We start from the raw sequence: 24,836 nt of genomic DNA on the forward strand, positions 1-24,836 counted from the left end.
ATTTAGTTAAAGCATTGTACATCCGAGGGCCAAAATTAATGCTATGCTTTAGACCAGCAGATGTGAGACATTTAGGTTCTACTAACGTTGAATTAATATTTCGTCTTGTGTCATAATTATGTGTCTGTAATACAAACTTATTACGATTTTTATGATGAAATTTTAACAGCGTATACTTATAAATTTGTTCAATATTAAATACATTAAATTCAGAATAAATTAATTTAGTTGGATAATCGAAACGTTTCTTCAAACAAGTTTTAATTATTCGTTTTTGTAATAAATTTAACGGACTAAGATTAATTTTTGTACTTCCACCCCAAACAATTATACCATATTGAATGATAGACTGAATAATGGCCAAATAAACATTTCGTAGAACTCTAATGGGTAAGTAGCATCGAAGATTAACGAATTTATAAATTGTTTTACGAAGCCTCTTACAAAGATAAGTAAAATTATAAGTAAACTATATTATTGGCATTCTGTTAATACAGGGTGGAAGTGAAATAATCCTGTAGATTTTCAGAACGAACAGCTCATGTTGTATGTAACAAACAAAGTGTAATACAATATTGGTGAAAAATCCATAGTTTTCTCAGAAAAAAAAACTTTTTTCCCCCAAATGTTTAACAACCTCTTATTCAGTAACTATTGCGAGTAGGAACGTGATTTTTGTCCATATCGATAGGGAATCTAATATGGAATCATTTATCCCTACGGCGTATTTCAGTAGCGTGTATGGTTTTCGTGTAAATTTAATTCAAAATCATTAATTTCAAGCCACTGAACAATGCAATGTCGTAACCAGACAGGGAGGTTTGGTGTAGCTCATCTAGGGAGACAGACCTGAGTTTGTTGACCTCTTATATCTGAATTACGAGAAGAATGAGCAGTGTGTTAGCGGCGATATTGCCAGACTGCTGGAACTTCCAACTTAATTTTCTAATTAACCGTGCATTTAATCAGAAAACGTAATACAGGTTTTCTATTCATTTAAATGTACCCTATCGTCCCTTTCAATTTGAAGGATTATTTCACTTCCACCCTATATACTAACTGACACTTGCGATTATGTTGTTTAATAATAAGGAGAGGGACGTGACAACAGCGCAAAACTAGAAACTTCCATCCCCCTTGGTTGGTGTTAATTATTGAAAGAAAACCCGCTTCCTTTTTTATCCGCCGGCGTTAACTTTCAGAAAACTTGAATAATAATACAAAGGAAGCAGCTTGGGGATCAAATGAGCGTGCGTGCTTTACATACATACATATCCATATACACATTAAGTACTTACACATATACATATATAAAAAACACATACATACATACATACAATGCACACCTGTGGAGTAGGCCTACAGCGCGTCTGGCCGCGAAACCAGGTGGCCCGGGTTGGAATCCCGGTCGAGGCAAGTTACCTGGTTGAGGTTTTTTCCGGGGTTTTCCCCTCAACCCAATACGAGCAAATGCTGGGTAACTTTCGGTGCTGGACCCCGGACTCATTTCACCGGCATTATCACCTTTATTTCATTCAGACGCTAAATAACCTAGATGTTGATACAGCGTCGTAAAATAACCCAATAAAATAAATAAATAAAAACCTGTGGAGTAACAGCGCGTCTGGCCACGAAACCAGGTGCCCCGAGTTCGATTCCCGGTCGGGGCAAGTTACCTGGTTGAGGTTTTTTCCAGGGTTTTCCCCTCAACCCAATACGAGCAAATGCTGGGTAACTTTCGGTGCTGGACCCCGGACTCATTTCACCGGCATTATCACCTTCATTTCATTCAGACGCTAAATAACCTAGATGTTGATACAGCGTCGTAAAATAACCCAATAAAATAAATAAATAAAAACCTGTGGAGTAACAGCGCGTCTGGCCACGAAACCAGGTGCCCCGAGTTCGATTCCCGGTCGGGGCAAGTTACCTGGTTGAGGTTTTTTCCAGGGTTTTCCCCTCAACCCAATACGAGCAAATTCTGGGTAACTTTCGGTGCTGGACCCCGGACTCATTTCACCGGCATTATCACCTTCATTTCATTCAGACGCTAAATAACCTAGATGTTGATACAGCGTCGTAAAATAACCAAATAAATAAATAAATAAAAACCTGTGGAGTAACAGTTAGCGCGTCTGGCTACGAAACCAGGTGCCCCGGGTTCGATTCCCGGTCGGGGCAAGTTACCTGGTTGAAGTTTTTTCGAGGTTTTCCCTCAACCCAATATGAGCAAATGCTGGGTAACTTTCGGTGCTGGACCCCGGACTCTTTTCACCGGCATTATCACCTTCATTTCATTCAGACGCTAAATAACCTAGATGTTGATACAGCGTCGTGAAATAACCAAATAAAATAAATAAATAAAAACCTGTGGAGTAACAGTTAGCGCGTCTGGCTACGAAACCAGGTGCCCCGGGTTCGATTCCCGGTCGGTCGGGGCGAGTTACCTGGTTGAAGTTTTTTTCGAGGTTTTCCCTCAACCCAATATGAGCAAATGCTGGGTAACTTTCGGTGTTGGACCCCGGACTCATTTCACCAACATTATCACCTTCATTTCATTCAGACGCTAAATAACCTAGATGTTGATACAGCGTCGTAAAATAACCAAATAAATAAATAAATAAAAACCTGTGGAGTAACAGTTAGCGCGTCTGGCTACGAAACCAGGTGCCCCGGGTTCGATTCCCGGTCGGGGCAAGTTACCTGGTTGAAGTTTTTTTCGAGATTTTCCCTCAACCCAATATGAGGAAATGCTGGGTAACTTTCGGTGTTGGACCCCGGACTCATTTCACCGACATTATCACCCTCTCTCCTTCAGACGCTAAATAACCTAAGATGTTGACAAAGCGTCTTAAAATAACCTACTAAAATAAAAAAAACACACAAAAACACACACACACACACAATACTGAGTGAACCGAAAGTTATGTCATTAAGTTTGGTGTATGATTTCTTTAGTAAAGGCCAACAAAAAACGTCAAGCACTCTTTTGGTGCATTTTGGATAGTTTTCCACAAAAACTTGCAGGAGTTCTTTTACATGCCAGTAAATCTACTGACAGTAGTAGGAGAAAAATGTTGTAAACAGGGAGAAGAAGGATCAAGACAGGGAGAAAGAGGGCGTAAGAGAGGGATAATGAACGAGAAGAGGATTAATAATAATAATAATAATAATAATAATAATAATAATAATAATAATAATAATAATAATAATAAAGTGATAATCTTGAAATATAAGTACAGTTAAAAAAATTAATAAAAGGCCCGTCATACACACGAGAAGCTTTGACAGTCATTGACATTCATTTTACATCGAGTGTTGTAACCCGAAAGGCATTTAAAAAGATACAAAGAAAATAATAGAGTCCACACCTGTGGAGTAACGGTTAGCGCGTCTGACCGCGAAACCAGTTGGTCCGGGTTCAAATCTCGGTCGGGGCAAGTTACCTGGTTCAGGTTTTTTCCGGAGTTTTCCCTCAACCTAATATGAGCAAATGCTGGGTAACTATCGGTGTTGGACCCCGGACTCATTTCACCGGCATTATCACCTTAGTCTCTTTCAGACGCTAATTAACCTAAGATGTTGATACAGCGTCATAAAATAACCCACTAAAAATAATTGATCTATTCTTAATAGTAGATGAATATTTGTAAATCGTGCAGTATGATAGAATGATAGTAAACGAAATTAATCTGCATAATTAATTTAAGAAAATAATCCTTTCCTCAACAGTATTGGCACCCTGAAGTCTGTAGTCTGCAGCAAGCACGCTAGCACAGAATTGGAATGCTTGGGGATTGTCGCACTATATCGTGTTTGTTTAACCACTTCCCTGATTAACCCGAGTTAACTCGGGTTGCTAACTTGTGTCAAAATTTATTAACCCGAGTTAACTCGTTTGAGTCCCATTTTCGCTGCTAAGGATTATATCCCGAATATATACGTTCCCATTTTTTCATTAACCTTTTCCTCACTAGATGGCTACAGAAGTTAGTGATATTGCTATATCTGGTGGTGTTTTTTGTACTTCTTCCTTGCGAGTGGAATTGAGGGGTTTGCCGGAAGAAAGGCGGATAGACTCTACGCCCTTCTTTGGGAAAACGGTTTAGAATGTAGTGAATATTTATAGTAGCGAAATTTTGTTTTGATTGTACTGTACATCAGTGGCGTAGCGTCAATGTAAGCTAAAAAGCTTAGCTTCCCCAGTTAATAATAATGTCATAATAAACCTGCAGTTTATGAAGAAAATTATTTATTAATTTTAATAGAATTTATATTTACGCATTAAATATTGTGATGCGGCAGCTCAGGATAATTTGTGATGCAGCAGTAAACAAGAAGCCTGCACACACCAGCTTCCAAGCAGACCGGTTTCTTCTGTGTAATCCACCCCGCAGATTTTCCATCCCTTCCTAAGCTACCCTAGTCGCAAGGCTCGCAAAGAAGCTAGCTTTAACATTTAAAATAAGTAGTTTCCGCGTTTTCCCTTTTCGTCAGTTATGTTCAGTTGAAGTGTTAGTGTGCATTGTGGCTAATATAATAAATAATGAGCGAAATAACAGTTCCTGACACTAATTTACTTGAATTTTTTTTAGGACAATTGTATTATCAAAACTGACTTACGAACAAAAGTGTGATTTAAAAAACAAATGACCGACTCCCTTGCTGTGAATGAAGGACACAACCAAAAGACAGACGCATACTTACGTAATGATACTAATATTGTGATTTCTCTAAGTATGACAGGGAGTGAGCTAATGTTATACGTGTAAGTGTCTATTTGTTAAGAGATATGTGTAAACCGTGAAATCATATTTTATTACGTATCATTTGAGGTCATGCCTTATTGGTGTTACTTACGATGTTCCAACCAATCTTCGACTGCTGACTTGAAATTGACTACTATTTATTTTAAGATCGTATTTTTGTAATACGTTTTCTCATATTGCATGAAAGACAACTTGAGTTAGCTTCCCCTACTCAAAATTTCATGCTACGCCACTGCTGTACATACCTGCAGGACAGGGCTGCGTGCGTGCGTGCGTGCGCGATTTAGTCAGTCAGTCTACAAGTAGAGCTAGTGCTGCGCGTTACCGCATACTGTACTGTGTGTGTTTTCTCTTGGTAGAGACTAAGCAAATATATATAGTTCAGTTTAGTCAGTCCAGTTCTTTCCTTTCACTGCCTTTTATGTTCATTATTGTCCTTGCTTTAAGAGTCAACAAACTTATGAAACTCATAGATTCAGACGGAAATATTTTATGTTCTATAAAGAGATTTGTTACAATATTCAGATTTTTGGGCTTATTGTTATCAGGATTATACAAAGAATAAATTTCATTTATTTATGTTCACACAAAATGGAGATTTTCTTTTTCTGTTACATTCAGAGATTTTGCTTTGCGTACTTAATGTCTACTCAGAATATCTGAAATAATGTAAATTACTTTAGAAGTAGATAATAAATATCATAAAATGTATCTTTGTTTCAATTCCTTGTGAAATTAAAATCTAAATCCCCTAAGCAAATCATTATATGGATAAAGGGCGTATATACCGAAGTTTTATATGGTACAAATATAAGAAAATTTAATAATATAAATTGCCTAAATGCTACAAAACATTTATACTCGCTAAGATTTTTAATTTAATGTATAATTTTGTTCACTATCTGTATAACATTTTATTCAGGTGCGTTTTAAAATCTTAGATTGCCTGTATCTCAATTCACCATATTGACGTATACGCCCTTTTTCCGGCAAACCCCTCAATTCTATGCTCATATAGCATTCACACACAGTAGTGAGTAGATGCTAGTTAGTTTTGGCGGTTTCTGTTTGTTTTTAGTGTTTTTTGTGCTGTTTTGTGTAAAGATGGATCAAGTTAGTGGTTCCGAAACTTTTGATCAGGAATATATTCCTGTAGAAGATTAGGAAATGAAACATCGGTATCAGAAGACGAAGTTCTAGACTAACAAACAAATTCAGATCAGTTGATGTCGCGTCTTTTCGACAGTGGTTTGAATAGAAGACATCTGGCACCATTTCGTCTGCACCTCCGAGGTCCCCATTCCCTGAAATTTTAACACTGTTTCTGTTAACGATAATTCTCAATTTTTTTAATTATTCTTTGATAATAACCTCATCAACATTATATTCGAGGAGACGATTAGGTATGCTAATAAGTGTTCACAGAATGCTGAAAAGAATTCGTGGCGGCCTACTACAGACTCTGAAATACGTGTACTTTTGGGCATAGTGATATTGCAGAACATTATTCACAAACCTGAAGAATAGATGTACTGATACAAATATTCAATGACTGCTACACCATTCTTCCCAAAAGCTCTCATATAGGAGAGCAGATACTACTGTCCGGAATGCAATGTGCCACTGTGCGTAATAGCCTGCTTTCGAGTCTATCGCACGACAAACAACATTTAACGTCTTGATAACAGCACTGGTATTGTACCTCATAAATTAATCCATTAAAAAAACCTAAGTTGGTAAATAGTTCAGGAGAAAATCAAAGTGGGACAACTACCAGAGCTGGAATCAAGGTGCACGAGATAGCTCGGGATAATAATTCAGGTATCAATGTATGTCTATTTCATAGTGATTTTTTAAGTATGTAAGAAAATTAGTGATGTACAGTGATTGTGCAATATTAAATGACCTCTTTACGGAAATAAAAAACATGACATTTTCACAAAACTGGTAAAATATATAGTAAGGGAAGAGGTTAATAATAACTCTTACGCATTAATTTGATCTTATTTTCAGTTTTTTTTCGTGCGTTTTGTATTAGTTGTGAAATACCTTCCTGTAATACTATTCAAGTGATACTGGATTGAAAACCGTTGTTAAATCATTGTGTTGTGAATCGTACTATATAAAGAGCTCCAAGACTCGCGTGATTTTTTGTACATGAAGACTGGAAGCCGAGTTTTTGGAATATTAAAAAACGAAAGTCATCGCTAATTTCAGACTCAACTGCAAATTAAACATTTACATCAAATATTATCCGAAGTATGTCACATAGCAACACAGACAAGAAGGGAGGGAAAAAAAGTCTTTTGGGAGCAGATGAAGAAAATGTCAAATGTTAAATGTAACTTCCATTGTATTGTACTTTTATCTGAGTATGTTTTATATACAGGGACATCATTTTATTTTTACTAACATTTGTAATATTAATCTGGCTATACCTTTGGATCAAGATTGAGAACCGGAAACACCGTTTGCTACCCCCTTCCACGACTGGAGTTCGATGATAATTACTGGCGTAATATACAAACAAATCACTTTACTAGGTATAGGAGGGAAGAAAAGTAGTTCAACCATTTACGTAAACTAGGAAATATCACGATTTTGAGTTTGATAATTTTCATTAGGTTTTTGTTTAATCAAAACACAGTACAGTATTAACAATGAGTGTTTTTACTCACGAACTGAGCTGTCCATGCGGACGTATTCATTAGGCAGTGTATGTTATAGTGTTTACAGCACATTAGTGTACACTACAGAGAATGAAGTTACATTTAAAAATAATCATAATATGGATGTTTAAACACATTTTTCAAAATGGTGGCCGTTCATTTCGATACAGGTTTCAGTTCTAAAGTGCATATTATCGCACTATAGACTATTATATCTAATTCCAATGATCAGTTTCGTCCTTCGTACTAGTAACTCATGTTGAAATAATTCTGTACCTACTCTATAAAAGAGTACCTTACGTACTGTAAATTCAATCTTCACATATGCCCAATCCGAAAAGATAAAATTACTCAGATATGCTATGTACTGTCCGTCCAAGTGGTTATGTCGCAGGGTCGTGGAAAGGGATGAAATCACGTGACAGTTACTTAACGAGGCCCTTTTATTTAAGTTATTTTAAACAATTGTATGGGTATAATATTACGTAGACGTCCAATTCCTAACAAAAATTAATGTTCTCAGAAAAGAGCTAAGACAGCCCAGCCACTAGCCTTTACAGAAAGGCGAATAGAAGCAGGTGGGGGAAACCGGGATGCGACGTAGGCAAATGGACGACAGTACCTGTACGAGAATGATTCAATATTGAAAGCTCTTTCGTCGCCGGAAAACGCGAACATTTTTTTGGAACGTACTGTTTACTATGAACGTAAAGCTACTATGACTGTATAGGCGGTCTTGCATCAGTGTGGAGGACGGTTGAACTTCATTAGTAGAAGGTGTGGGAGTGAAGTATTCAAAAACTCAGGTACAATAAAAATTAAAGTAAAAATAAAATGATGTTCCTGTACAAATGCTTGAACGCACAAGCTTATAACCAGGAAACCTAAAAATAGAGTATGGAAGCAATACTCACTTTGATATGTTCCAGATAACACGGGTTTATTCCGGATACTCCAGTTTTCGTTTGACATCCCAAGAGTTCTTCATTATCATCATACATTATGAGTGGCGCACTCTGTACGGTCTCTGACGAACTAAGTGGTCTGAGCTTCTCGGCACTAGTGACATCTATGAAACACGCTCATACAGTCGCACAGTGTGCAAAAACGGAAATCTAGATTGACAAAATTAATAACGTCTTTGGATTTCAACGTATTCTTATGAACATTTGTATAGATCTTATAGGCAGTACATATTTTTTGTGTACAGACTCTGATTACGTTTGAATACGAGGAACTATCCCTTTACAGAGGATGATTTTAGACAAAATTAATAACGTCTTTGGATTTCAACGTATTCTTATGAACATTTGTATAGATCTTATAGGCAGTACATATTTTTTGTGTACAGACTCTGATTACGTTTGAATACGAGGAACTATCCCTTTACAGAGGATGATTTTAGACAAAATTAATAACTTCTCTGGATTTCAGCGGATTCTTATGAACATTTGTATAGATCTTATAGGTAGCACATATTTTTGTGTACAAACTCTGATTACGTTTGAGTAAGAGGAACTATCCCTTTACAGAGGATGATTTTAGACAAAATTAATAACGTCTTTGGATTTCAACGTATTCTTATGAACATTTGTATAGATCTTATAGATAGCACATATTTTTGTGTACAAACTCTGATTACGTTTGAGTAAGAGGAACTATCCCTTTACAGAGGATGATTTTAGACAAAATTAATAACGTCTTTGGATTTCAACGTATTCTTATGAACATTTGTATAGATCTTATAGGTAGCACATATTTTTGTGTACAAACTCTGATTACGTTTGAGTAAGAGGAACTATCCCTTTACAGAGGATGATTTTAGACAAAATTAATAACGTCTTTGGATTTCAACGTATTCTTATGAACATTTGTATAGATCTTATAGGTAGCACATATTTTTGTGTACAAACTCTGATTACGTTTGAGTAAGAGGAACTATCCCTTTACAGAGGATGATTTTAGACAAAATTAATAACTTCTCTGGATTTCAGCGGATTCTTATGAACATTTGTATAGATCTTATAGGTAGCACATATTTTTGTGTACAAACTCTGATTACGTTTGAGTAAGAGGAACTATCCCTTTACAGAGGATGATTTTAGACAAAATTAATAACGTCTTTGGATTTCAACGTATTCTTATGAACATTTGTATAGATCTTATAGGTAGCACATATTTTTGTGTACAAACTCTGATTACGTTTGAGTAAGAGGAACTATCCCTTTACAGAGGATGATTTTAGACAAAATTAATAACGTCTTTGGATTTCAACGTATTCTTATGAACATTTGTATAGATCTTATAGGTAGCATATATTTTTGTGTACAAACTCTGATTACGTTTGAGTAAGAGGAACTATCCCTTTACAGAGGATGATTTTAGACAAAATTAATAACGTCTTTGGATTTCAACGTATTCTTATGAACATTTGTATAGATCTTATAGGTAGCACATATTTTTGTGTACAAACTCTGATTACGTTTGAGTAAGAGGAACTATCCCTTTACAGAGGATGATTTTAGACAAAATTAATAACGTCTTTGGATTTCAACGTATTCTTATGAACATTTGTATAGATCTTATAGGCAGTACATATTTTTTGTGTACAGACTCTGATTACGTTTGAATACGAGGAACTATCCCTTTACAGAGGATGATTTTAGACAAAATTAATAACTTCTCTGGATTTCAGCGTATTATTATGAAAATTTGTAAAGATCTTATAGGTAGTACATATGTTTTGTGTACAAACTCTGATTACGTTTGAGTAAGAGGAACTACCCCTTTAGAGAGGATGATTTTAAACAAAATTAATAACTCCTCTGGATTGCAACGGATTCTTATGAAAATTTGTAAAGATCTTATAGGTAGTACATATGTTTTGTGTACAAACTCTGATTACGTTTGAGTAAGAGGAACTACCCCTTTACAGAGGATGATTTTAGACAAAATTAATAACTTCTCTGGATTTCAGCGGATTCTTATGAAAATTTGTATAGATCTTACAGGTACCGTAACACATATTTTTTGTGTACAGACTCTGATTACGTTTGAATACGAGGAACTACCCCTTTATAGAGGATCATTTTAGACAAAATTAAAAACTTCTCTGGATTTCAGCGAATTCTTATGAAAATTTGTAAAGATCTTATAGGTAGTACATATGTTTTGTGTACAAACTCTGATTACGTTTGAGTAAGAGGAACTACCCCTTTACAGAGGATGATTTTAGACAAAATTAATAACTTCTCTGGATTTCAGCGGATTCTTATGATCATTTGTATAGATCTTATAGGTAGTACATATGTTTTGTGTACAAACTCTGATTACGTTTGAGTAAGAGGAACTACCCCTTTACAGAGCATGATTTTAGACAAAATTAATAACTTCTCTGGATTTCAGCGGATTCTTATGATCATTTGTATAGATCTTATAGGTAGCACATATTTTTTTGTACAAACTCTGATTACGTTTGAGTAAGAGGAACTACCCCTTTACAGAGCATGATTTTAGACAAAATTAATAACTTCTCTGGATTTCAGCGGATTCTTATGAACATTTGTATAGATCTTATAGGTAGCACATATTTTTTGTGTACAAACTCTGATTACGTTTGAGTAAGAGGAACTACCCCTTTACAGAGGATGATTTTAGACAAAATTAATAACTTCTCTGGATTTCAGCGGATTCTTATGAACATTTGTACACATCTTATAGGTAGCACATATTTTTTGTGTACAAACTCTGATTACGTTTGAGTAAGAGGAACTATCCCTTTATAGAGGATGATTTTAGACAAAATTAATAATTCCCTCCTATCCAACAGGTTTTTATGAAACGATGTACCGAAGTTATAGGTAGCATATATTTGTGTACGAACTACATTTACGGTTCCATAAGACGAGGTGCATTTACACAAAATTAACTTCTCTCCTACTTAACAGATTTTTATGAAACTTTGTACACGAGTTACAGGTAACATATATTTTTTGTATGCAAACTCTGATTACATCTGTATACTACCTGTAGACCTAATTGTTGTACAAAGTTTCATAAAAATAATTTATATAGGAGAGAAGTTATTAATTTTGTCTAAATTCACCACTATAAAGCGGAATTCCTCTTATAGAAATATAATCAGACTTCGTAGATAAAAAATATATATGCTACCTTTAACTTCTGTATAAAGTTACATAAAAATCTGAATTGGAGCAATAGTAACAATAACAGATATAATTAAATAGTTCCACCAACATAATCAAGAGTGTTTGATTGTTTATTTACTTAGTTACTTGTTTACTTGGTTACCTGTTTACTTGGTTACCTGTTTACTTGGTTACCTGTTTACTTAGTTACCTGTTTACCTAGTTACCTAGTTACTTAGTTACTTATTTATTTATTTACTCAGTTACTTAGTTATTTATTTTTATTTATTTATTTATTTATTTAATCTGGCAGGATTAAGGGCATAAGGCCTTCTCTTCCATCCTACCAGATAGCACATATAAATACAAAAAAGAAATACAGACACTGATGAAAATAATACAAATTAAATTGAAGCCCTATAGAGGGTCAACAGGGTCAAAAGAACATTATAGAGCTCTCCTCGAGCTAATACAAGAAAAAAGAAAGAAAACAAAGATATTAACAATTGGTATAAATATTATATTATTAACAATAATAATTAGATAGGCGAGAAGTTATTAATTTTGTGTAAATGCACCCGCTATGAAGGGGTAGTTTTTCTTGTGCAAACGTAATCAGAGTTTGTACCAAAAAATATGTGCCACCTGTAAGCCTGTACAAAGTTTTATAAAAATCTGCTAGAACGCAGAGAAGTTATTAATTTTGTTCAACTACTAAATTTGCGTTCTGATCAACGTTGGGTTTGTTAAGTTTATATAAAAATGTGTACAATGTATTTTTAACCTGATGTTCGATGTCAAGGGAATAATTTTGCAGGCCTAAACACTCACACAGTGATTAAAAACTTCCTTATTCCAGGATTCTTTTCTACTGTTAAGCCAAACGTGAAACAGTTGCCGCCACGTTACCGTATGCTCAACCACTGAAAAAAATTAATTACTGTAAAATGCGTAAGAACGCGCAAACTTTAAAACATGCAGTATTAAATGGTAAAAGAATTGTTGTAACCGAAAGTGACCGACTATACTAAAACTCACATTATATTAGGAGAACTTTAAAAAAAAACATGTTTTTCATTTGTAATATTCAAACCGTACTGTAACAAGAAAAATACTTTGCAAAATTGAAATTGAAGTTAAATTAGTAAGAAGGCACATATCTGAACAGACTACATGTCTCACAACACAATACATCACTAACAATTGGCACTTATTCACCCACATAGTAAGCCTCTCTGTTTATGACTGAATAGGAGCGAAAATTTTTAGAAAGAACTCATTGTTCATACCCTTTTAAATATAGCTTGCCGCTTATAAAACAGTAAAAGCTATTGAATAATTTCAAGGAAAAATTGTTCCGGAGCCGGGTATCGATCCCGGGACCCTTCGCTTAGCGCGAGAACGCTCTACCGACTGAGCTACCCCAGGAACTATACACGACACCGTCACAATTTTTCCTTTATATCCACACAACTCACATGAGCTGACATGACGCCAGAACTCAGCTATGAGTGCACACAAATGCTGTGTCAGTTAGCTCATGTGAGTTGTGTGGATATAAAGGAAAAATTGTGACGGTGTCGTGTATAGTTCCTGGGGTAGCTCAGTCGGTAGAGCGTTCGCGCGCTAAGCGAAGGGTCCCGGGATCGATACCCGGCTCCGGAACAATTTTTCCTTGAAATTATTCAAACCTGCTTTACAGGGAGCTACTACCTGAAAGCCAGATTGGTATAATACATTCGTTACTGGAGGTGCGTTAACAGAAAGCCACAATTTAAGTCACACAGCATTTGTGTGCACTCATATTTGAGTTCTGGCGTCATGTCAGCTCATGTGAGTTGTGTGGATATAAAGGAAGAATTGTGACGGTGTCGTGTATAGTTCCTGGGGTAGCTCAGTCGGTAGAGCGTTCGCGCGCAAAGCGAAGGGTCCCGGAATCGATACCCGGCTCCGGAACAATTTTTCCTTGAAATTATTCAAACCTGTTTTACAGGGAGCTACTACCTGAAAGCCAGATTTGCATAGTAAAAGCTATTTCTCATAGCATTCTTCAAATGTTAAAGAACATGAATTCATATTCACCTGTGCTTAATTTAACAAGTCGAAATTTGATTTTTGTCCACCTAGATTGGGAAAATTGCAGACTGTGAGTCGGGGCGAATAACGGCAAGTTAAGGACCTACCATTGGATATAAACAAAACTGTGCTTTTAACAGAATGTCTACGAAGTCTGTTTTGGAACTGGATATCGGATTTGAAATCCCGATCATGTACTGAGGGACAAATATGACGTTGAGACATTTTCTAGGGTACTCCAGTTTACCCTACCATCATCTCATTATAATAACAACCCCTATCTCACAAAGGAAGGGTTTCGGCTCGAACAGGAATTTTTGGTTAAAAATTTGTACAGGGTCTTACCTCACAATGGTGATGAAGTCCGTAAAATCATTCATTTGCGTAACTCTCCGTTTGGTTGGTATTGGTCAATACACTTCTTCAAAAATGTACATTAGGATTCTCTATAAAATGCATGAAACAGCATGGGGCAGAGCAATAAGCACAACACGCAGAAGCAACACCTGAACAATCTTCTGAACCACACTCCAGTGCTGAAAAATCAAATGCCACCTGAATTACATTTTTGAAGTCCGAGACTTGTTCAGGATTCACGTAACCAGCTGACTGCCAGGAATACTGAAGCATAGGGCGGTATACTGGAGCAGACAACTGGTTATGAATAACAGAGTGCATTTTCATTATAAACACTCGATTTCCCAAGTTAAGTTCTAGATTCTCAGCAAGAGTCCTTATGCAATCTGTTATCCTCCGAGCATATATTTTGTATTGTCTAAGGAAATAGATATTCAAAGGCTGGAAATATTTAGTTTCTTTTTTAGGTGGAATGATCATACATTCTATGTCCTAGCCTTGGAATGATTCATTTATTAAGGTTGTGTCCTTGTGCGCATTCAAAGACTCACACAACAGTGTACATTTTTGTTAGGTGCAATATTTTCAGACATAACGTTGGAGGAAAATGTTCTTAAATGGGCTTTAGACATTTTACCACTCGCACTAGCTTCTAGGCTAGGCTAGGCTTACGGGTAAGGTGTCCCATCCCCTTAACTTGTGCAGTGCTCTCCCCACCCCTCAACTTGTACAGTGCTCTAACAGACAAACCACACATTACACAAACGAATGCTTTTGGGAGCTTTACAGAGATGTCATGATGGGTCTGTATACAAATTTTGGATACAAAATTCCTGTTCGAGCCGAAACCCTTTCCTTGTCAGTACTGTACGTATCGTATTTTACAGCAGACCAACGGCGAACGTTCCAAAGTGCACATAACCCTAGAAATTCCTGGAGATGGTGGGTGTAGGACTCTAATACACTGTGTGCAGCGTGGCCTTGCCCCCTGTAAGCGGTATTATTAGATATATGTCACAGATCGTCTGGTTTGTTGCTAATACGATCAATATCAATAGGATGGGAACTACATCCGCCCTAACAATACGAACAGCTGGCAGCTTGAGACCTGCTGTCTCTGTGTGAGCTTGTTTGAAATACTTCTTTCTGTTCCTTAGCGACAATTTACAGGGTGATTCGCTTGAGTGAGATAAAATAAGAACATCTTTCTGTTTATTTTTCACTACAGTAAAAATAAAGAGTCGATAAGAAGAAATGCCACCGATTCAAGGAAACAAATCGGCAACAAATCTGTACCTGCTCTCGAGTTTTACGGCTCTATTTAATAATAATAATAATAATTAATAATTTATTTATTTAATCTGGCAGAGCTAAGACCAGTAGGCCTTCTCTTCCGCCCAGCCAGACTCTAATTCTAATTAAATACATTTGCTTACATAATTATTACATTAATATCTAGATCATAAAACAACATGAAAGTAAATAATGGAAATTGGATAACTAATGTTAGTGTGACAATAATAAACATTGGTAAGAAATAGTTATAATAATAATAATAATAATAATAATAGTAATAATAATAATAGTAATAATAATTATTATAATAATAATGAGATATTGAACTCGCCCCACCTTCCCTTCTACTCCTACCCCCTCGAAAGAAACGTTGTTCTCGTACTGCACATCGCGAGTGTCTTGACAAAATGCATGAGCTGTATGTACGTACGTTCGTACGTTTATTGTTTGTTTGTTTGTACGTATATATTTACTGTATACAGGTCCGGGGTTCGATCCCAGGTGGTGACAGGTTTTTTCTCGTTGCCAAACTTTCAGAACGGCCCCGAGGTTCACTCAGGCTCCTATAAAATTGAGTACTGGGTCCTTCCCGGGGGTAAAAGGCGGTCAGAGCGTGGTGCCGACCACACCACCTCATTCTAGTGCCGAGGTCATGGAAAGCATGGGGCTCTACCTCCATGCCCCCCAAGTGTCTTCATGGCATGTTACGGGGATACTTTACCTTTTTTAATAATGAGATAATTTAGATATTTATCTGTGATATATATAACAATTAAACATTGAGAAACCTGAAACAGCTATTACTGTTGACAATAATTGTTAGAAAAATATCTCGTTAGCCTATTCTTAAATTGGTTTGATGTCTGACAGTCCCTGACATTACTCGGTAGGGAATTCCAAAGTCGAGGAACAGCCACAGTGAAAGAAGATGAATATGAGGATGTTCGGTGGGAGGGAATGGATAATATTGAGGAGTGTTGTGATCGTGTGTCTAGGTTATGATGGGTGGATAAATTTTGAAAAAGAGACGCAAGATAGACAGGAGTGGAGAAATGCAATAGTCTATGTGAAAGAGAAGGGAAAGACAGTGGATTTTCCTACGATCTTCTAGACGGAGCCAGGACAACATTTCGAGGGATGGTGTTACGTGATCAACCCGGCGAATATTGCAGACGAAACGGACGCACATATTATGAACACGTTGTAGTCTCTGTGCCGAAGTAACGCTTAGGTCAGTAAACAGAATATCACAGTAATCGAAGTGGGGCATCACGAGTGTTTGCACTAACATTTTTTTCATTTAGTATTACCTCTCGTAATATAGTTGCCTTAATTTTTCAGTACTGAGAGCGAGAGAGATACAGAGAGAGCGAGAGAGAGAGAAAATGTCATCATTTATGGTATAGAACAACGCATTTTATATGCAATACCTACTTTCACGAAAAAAATCTTCGTGGAGAAACTGTCGCTGAAAATTCCACTATCAATTTCAAGATTCTCTTGTGCCGGATAAGACAAGAACATACACACCAGTAAAAAAATTTTAACTCAACAGGCACGATTTAAAATAAGAAGTCTCAAGTGAATAAACGAATCTTAACAGGAAACAAATTAAAGGAAATGAAGGGCCTGTTCCACTCTCCACTCTTCCATTTTTTTGCAGTCACCATATAATTTTAATTAATTATGTTTTATTTAACGACGCTCGCAACTGCCGATGGCATTTAAGCACACTTAAACGCCATCTACCTGGTTTGGGATCGAACCCGCCATCTCGGGCACAGAAGGCCAGCACTCTGCCATCCAGGCCGAAGGCATCATATAGTGTGTACGTTAACAAGTTCTCCTTTTTTAGGGGGGATATGCCTAACTTTGTTTTTTATTTTTATTGTTGAAGAAAAGGAACATAACTCATAGCTTGGTGGAAGAAGAGTATGTTTTCCTCAGAGGTTAAAAAAATGACTAAAGAAAGGTGCGATGGGCTCTTCTTTCACAATGTCCTTTAAATACATTTGTTACACAAGCCCTCGAAAACCTTTGCGCCTATCAGCTCAGCAAGTAGGGGTGACTGAAGCCTCGGTTCAACATTCCACCAAATTATTGAAGTTAAAAGTGTATAACACCCGTGTAGTACATAAACTTTTTCTCTCAGACGACGCGGCTGGGAACAATTTTTGTAACTGGTACTTGTAATCAGTTTATGATGGCTTAGTAGACACTACTTCGGCATTCTTCAGTGATAAGGCATGGTTCACCAGATCTAAATCCATGTAGGGTAAACATTGGTAATTTAGTGATAATTTCATAAAAATTAATGTAAAATGCAAATCTATAAATATAGCCTTATTCCGATTTTCTCATCTAAAAGACGATACTTTGCGGTACAAATCTGGAGACATGAAAGATTTGACACGTTCTTGAACAAGTGCCAAAAACCACTTTTACAACTTAAGTTAAAAGGTTGGTTATTTTGTGATAACCTTAATAATTTCGTGATATTACATTGATAATTTCGTGAGAGGTAGAAGAATTGTGTAAAAATTCATTAAAGTCAAATGAAATTCTCATTTATTGTTACAAGACTTCAAACATAGTAATTCCGTCTAATATTCATAGCAAGAAAACATAGAAATATATATCAACACATAATAAGAATGAAATAAAAGTAAAAATTGAAATGGAAAAGGGATCTTCTTTGCCCTGAAAGGGTGAACACTTTTATTACGGACTTTACTATAGCCTATATTACTAGGGAAACTCCAAAAGTTTCAAATCAAAATCAAATCAAATCAAAGTAATGCGCAACATTTGTTTAAAAATTATATTTTTATCCTACAGCTTTGCTATTTTCACAGAATATAGATACATCCCTTAGGAACAAAATGTCACTTTTCCGCATAATCCCCGTCCCTTTCAACTGCCTTACGTAACCTAGGAACGAGGGCCTACAGACCAGCAAAGTAAAAGTCTGGACCAGCACCTCTGAGCCACTCTTTAGCAGCGTGCACAAGGGAGTCATCTTCTAACCTCGTTCCGTGAAGGGACCCTTCAGTTTATCAAAGAGATTGTAATCGCACGGTGCCAGTTTAGGACTGTAAGGCGGATGTTTCAATGTTGTCTATCCGAATTTTCTGATCTGGTCTGTGGTCTTGTGACTGACATATGGCTGTGCGTTGTCGTGTAATAGCAGAACATCCTGCTTCTCCCGATGTCGTCGAACACGACTCAGTCTAACTTGAAGTTTCTTGAGAGTTGCCACATACGCGTCAGAATTAATGGTGGTTCCGTGTGGCATGATGTCCATAAGAAAGAGTCCTTCTGAATCAAAAAACACATTAGCCATAACTTTTCCTGCCGAAGGTGCACTTTCGAATTTCTATTTCTTTGGTGAATTTGCATGATGCCACTCCATTGTCTGTCTCTGTCTGTCTCCGGTCCAAAATGGTGGAGCCATGTTTCATCTTCTGTCACAATTCTTGCAAGTAAGTCATCTAGCACATATCACTGGCACTTAGAGTGATAAAAAATCAAACAGAAGCTACTCTGACGCCAATGCGTCTCCGTTTTCTTTTTTGTTATCACATCTTATCTTCAGATTTCTAAAATTCGTATTGTAATACAATTTTTAAAATAGTATATAATGTAACGCTTAATGCTCAACAAAATTTCGCCTCAAACAGCTAAGATTTCTATCAGTAAAGCTAAGCCTATATGGCGGCTACAGCTGTATCTAAAATTCCAAAAACATTTCCTAAAATTTAATGAAGATACAATACATCTTTGTATCAAATATCATATGCTTACCTTTAGTAATAAGCCTGTAAAGTAATTACAAACATCCACAACATTTTTACGCCTGGAAATCGACGCTAACTTGCTCTCTCCAAACATAAAAGCTCACTGAAGCAGCTACAATAGTCACACAAAGCGTACTTGTATGTTTCTGGAAACTGGACACCATATGCAATCCCTTGGAGGAGATTTGAATCTCGTAACACCATTGGTTAGTTCACGAAAGAGCAAAGAAAAAGTATCACGAAATAACCACTGCCACGAAATTACCAATGTTTACCCTACTAGGCAGTGCTGTTTGTCTCACACATTCTTCTGTAGCAACAGAAAACAGAACGTGTGTTTTCTGCTGTTACCACAAACAAAAATAAATTGAGGAACTAACTCCAAATCCTTAATGCTAACAAAGAAAAAAGAAAACAATCATCTACCCAAAATTGTCGTATTTCCAAGGAACTTATTACTGTGACAAAATTATCCTAGGATTTGTTGAAGAACGCGCTGTGAATTTAACTACTATAGCTATATACAGGATGTTTAAAAATGACAGTCAATAATTTACAGATGAAAAATGCAAACTAATCCAAGCGAAAAAGCTCCAATACACATTATCCGCAAATTAACCTTGTCGAGATAATGCTGACATTCCCCACTAAAAGCAAATATCCAGACATCCTTAACTGGATTCCCCTAGAGCAGGTGTTCAAAATGCTGTCCATGCATCTGAACACAACGTTATGCTCTTCTCTGAAGTGAACTGCGAATCCTCTCGGACAGTCCTGGATCATTTCTTGTAGTGTTGAAAGGCACGTTCAGTCCGAAACAGCAATTAATTAAATGTATTGACATCAGAAATGTAAATCAGGCTTTTTACGTCACATACCAGAAATGCTACGGCGCATATAGTAGCTGACCGCCTTCCGAAATTCCATCTAGTCTAGTATCTTTATACAAAAAGATTTAGCAGGAAAATTTGTTGCCTGGTGGCAACCCTGGATGGGAAAACGCAACGCTCCGCACGTGAAAAAGCAGCCTCATGATTCCGTAAGAATGTCGGCAACTTAGGTTTGATTCGCTCTGTACTTCCTATGATAATAAAGTACATGAACGCAGATCGAACAACGTATTACAGTAAGAGCTACTAAGGCCTGCAGAGTGCTCGACTGTGAAATAACCTTGTGCCTTGCACGGTGTAAAATGTTTATGTGGCTGCCGCCATATTGATCCGCAATGAAACATTAATCCTGCCAACTTCCCCGTCTTGTCAGCGATTGTTACGTAAATGACACAGATCGATTGATGTCGCATGATTGGCTGGCGTGAAAGACTTCAAGGGAACGAAATTCTAGCATCTCGTTCGACTACATGGACCATGTCAAGCCGCTATTTGCTGTAGAGTGTTAAAAATATAACAAACAATTGAAATTAAAATGACTGAATGTGGGGATTTCGGACAAAAAGCTCAGATACCAGACCTTGTATTTAGAAAGAAATAATTTATGGAAACAATATATCGAAATATTTTTGGGGCTATTGTGCGAGTTATGACGTCATCGATAACATTTTTAAATTACACCCTCTATTTATTATATACTTACTTACTTACAAATGGCTTTTAAGGAACCCGAAGGTTCATTTCCGCCCTCACATAAGCCCGCCATCGGTCCCTATCCTGTGCAAGATTAATCCAGTCTCTATCATCACACACCACCTCCCTCAAATCCATTATCCTCCCATCTACGTCTCGGCCTCCCTAAAGGTCTTTTTCCCTCCGGTCTCCCAACTAACACTCTATATGCATTTCTGGATTCGCCCATACGTGCTACCAGCCCTGCCCATCTCAAACGTCTGGATTTTAAGTTCCTAATTATGTTAGGTGAAGAATACAATGCGTGAAGTTCTGTGTTGTGTAACTTTCTCCATTCTCCTGTAACTTCATCCCGCTTAGCCCCAAATATTTTCCTAAGCACCTTATTCTCAAACACCCTTAACCTATGTTCCTCTCTCAGAGTGAGAGTCCAAGTTTCACAACCATACAGAAGAACCGGTAATAGAACTGTTTTATAAATTCTAACTTTCAGATTTTTGGACAGCAGACTGGATGATAAGAGCTTCTCAACCGAATAATAACACGCATTTCCCATATTTATTCTGCGTTTAATTTCCTCCCGATGTCATTTATATTTGTTACTGTTGCTCCAAGATATTTGAATTTTTCCACCTCTTCGAAGGATAAATCTCCAATTTTTATATTTCCATTTCGTACAATATTCTGGTCACGAGACATAATCATATACTTTGTCTTTTCAGGATTTACTTCCAAACCGATCGCTTTACTTGCTTCAAGTAAAATTTCCGTGTTTTCCTTAATCGTTTGTGTATTTTCTCCTAACATATTCACGTCATCTGCATAGACAAGAAGCTGATGTAACCCGTTCAATTCCAAACTCTGCCTGTTATCCTGAACTTTCCTAATGGCATATTCTAGAGCAAAGTTAAAAAGTAAAGTGCATCTCCCTGCTTTAGCCCGCAGTGAATTGGAAAAGCATCAGATAGAAACTGACCTATATGGACTCTGCTGTATGTTCTATTTATTATATTGTATTAATAAAATTCATACATAAAAATCGAAATAATTTTGAATAATGTATTCTCATAGTTATGAAATAAAAGGTATGAATTCTTTAAGATTGTTTGAACCAAAATGCAACACTGCTACAGTATTTAATCATAGTAGTAATTTAGGCCCAAGAATATATAGCAAATTTATATTTAAATATCCTAATCTTGTCAATTCTAACAGTTCTACTATTAAATTTAAAAAGTCATGTATGGATTTTATAAATAATGAAAAATTGTAAATTTAAATTTATACCTATATTCTTATTGTGTAGTAGACGTAAGACAAATTGTAAATAATAATTAAAAACTGTCCCCCTTTATTGAGGGTAGCCCTTAGCGATACAGTATAATCCCCCAAAAAATAAATATACAAATGTAAACATACAAATTAAATTTAATAAAAGAAACAATGAAAAGGGCATGAAATAGTAATATACGTTACAAGAGCGGTATATTGACGTTTTCATGGTCGAGGAAAAGATTGAAAAAGCGAAACGTAGTTGAGCTTTTTTAATTTCCGAGAACATGAAAACAAACATACCGCTCGTGTATCGTACATTATTTTGTGCGAAGATCGTTTATTACGTACCTGAAAGACGAATTTCTAATTAGTTGCAATGAAATCTCTATCTTGGTTTCTGTTTAATGACGGCAACTTTAGAAAACAAAAATATCTATACTCCAGCAGGCCGTGATATACGTCTGTCTTTTTTTTCCCCCAGTCTATAAATGCGAACTTAAAACAAACGGTAAGGTTATGTAATGATTTATTTTTCATTTTAATATTTTAACAATATTATTTATATAACATATTGCAGTAATAACATCGGCATCTGGAATCTCGTTGATTTTTTCACGGCTTCCTTAATGTTACTTGTATCAGGAATGCAGTAAGTTTCGTGGAGTAGTAGACTTTACTTAATTTTTGCAAATATTTAAAAACAATAATTAGCATTGCAATTTATGTGAAATTGCAGTGGTAAGTTTCCAATTTATAATTATTACTATGTTAAACGTCTCTAAAAATAATATGTTAAAAGCCTAAAGCAGTAAAATGAATGTCGCGATTAAGCGGGAAATTGTTATGTGTGTTACGTTGGGAATACTGAATGTGGTATTTCACACTTACCGGGTATTGGTTCTGTGCGGAAAACAAGCAAATACGCACGATCTCGCACAAAATGTGTTACAATTGCTATTAATGTGGCACCATTTAATTCTTAATTTAAATTCAGGAATCCGTCCCAACACGAGTTCTACTCTTTCAGCGTGAACTAAAGTTTTATCTGTTTATATTATATTTTATGTTGAAATTATTAGCAAAATAAATACATACAAAATCAATAAATATTTGGTTTAAAATAATTTGAAAGAGCGTATTTTTCTTTTTGTATCGTTATACAATACTTCATCTGTTTTTCATTTGTTTTGTGGTTACTACGGTACCGTTAACACGTCAATTGTTGATGCATCATTCCGTCCATTTAAAATAATTTTGAATAAGCCAATATTTAAATATTTACTATTCTCAGATGAATTTGTCTTTCTATTTACTGCATTATTCACTCATTCATAGTGTTCTACCCAATGGCAGTGTTTCACTCCAAACTCAGCTTTCTCCAATCTTTCCTATCTTCTGCCTTCCTCTTAGTATGTATGTTATGTTTTATTTAACGACGCTCGCAACTGCAGAGGTTATATCAGCGTCGCCGGATGTGCCGGAATTTTGTCCCGCAGGAGTTCTTTTACATGCCAGTAAATCTACTGACATGAGCCTGTCGCATTTAAGCACACTTAAATGCCATCGAACTGGCCCGGGATTGAACCCGCAACCTTGGGCATAGAAGGCCAGCGCTATACCAACTTGCCAACCAGGTCGACCCTTCCTCTTAGTCTCCGCATATAATCCATATTTATCTTAAATGTCGTCTATTATTTGACATAGGGTAAAAGTTTGTAATACTGTGATACGAGTAATATTGTGATAGTTCTTTTTGATAATTTATTACAATTTTACTGAGGGACAGAAGGACAGGAACTTGTCCACGAACATTCCCTTAATACGCTGACGGAAAAAAAAGAATATATTCCTCTCGCTCAGTAAAATTGTAATACATTCTCAAAAAGAACTATCACAATATTACTCATATTACAATATTACCAACCTTTACCCTATTCTTCTGTTTACAATTTGGAGAAAAGCTTCGAAAAAATCCAAGCCGCTAATAATGAGTCCAAACGGGATATGAACTGACGCCACACTGCAGCCTCTATTCAAGAGGCCAGCTGTAACCCTGTGTTATGTAGGTGACGCTAAATCTCTTAAAATGTTAAATTCTCATTAACTTAAGCGAAGTAATTTATGTAGATTTTTTTAACGCCTTGAAACTTTCGTATTAAGTTAATTTCAGACACTTCTGTAGTTAACAGCGATTTATACTGAGCAAAAGTTCGTGAGAACATAGTTTGCGATAGGCTCTACACTGTCTTATTGCCACTAATTCTTATGTAAACTACATCACAACCGGCTCTAATCCTGTGACGAGAGAGAGAGAGTTTCGATCAGCTGCTAGAAAGCTTACTTTTCATCCCTGATCATAGTGTGGTCCGAAAATCCGCTACAAACGTGCTGAGCAGATACATCTAGAGACCGAATTTTTGTGTAATTTCATATTTCACTCGTTACCTTACTGGTGGCGTGACAACCCACGGAGGGCCAGGGCCGAAAAGTCGATCACTGACCTCACGTTCACATGTCTCAACAAAGGTGAATGATAATCCAACCAGTGCGGGGATAACATGTGGTTAACTTATTATTATTATTATTATTATTATTATTATTATTATTATTATTATTATTATTATTATTATATGAATTGAACGGGTTACCTTTGAACGGATGACGTGAATATATTAGGAGAAAATCCACAAACGATTAGGGAAAACACGGGAATTTTACTTCAAGCAATTAAAGAGATAGGTTTAGAAGTAAATCCCGAAAAGATAAAGTATATGATTATGTCTCGTGACGAGAATATTGTACGGAATGGAAATTTAAAAATTGGAAATTTATCCTTTGAAGAGGAGGAAAAATTCAAATATCTTGG

General features: G+C 36.2%; 1 protein-coding gene and 1 non-coding gene across 3 annotated transcripts in view; one reads left to right on the top strand and one right to left on the bottom strand.

Annotated features, from left to right (window-relative positions):
* LOC138709443 (neural proliferation differentiation and control protein 1) overlaps window positions 1–24,836 on the bottom strand; it is a 299,520-nt gene that overhangs the window by 15,906 nt on the left and 258,778 nt on the right. The gene's annotated exons all lie outside the window — the stretch shown is intronic.
* Window positions 13,178–13,251, top strand: TRNAS-GCU (transfer RNA serine (anticodon GCU)). Its single transcript has one exon. It is a non-coding gene; the product is annotated as a tRNA-Ser (tRNA).

This window comes from Periplaneta americana, chromosome 1 (assembly GCF_040183065.1).
Source record: "Periplaneta americana isolate PAMFEO1 chromosome 1, P.americana_PAMFEO1_priV1, whole genome shotgun sequence".
Taxonomy (NCBI): Eukaryota; Metazoa; Arthropoda; class Insecta; order Blattodea; family Blattidae; genus Periplaneta; species Periplaneta americana.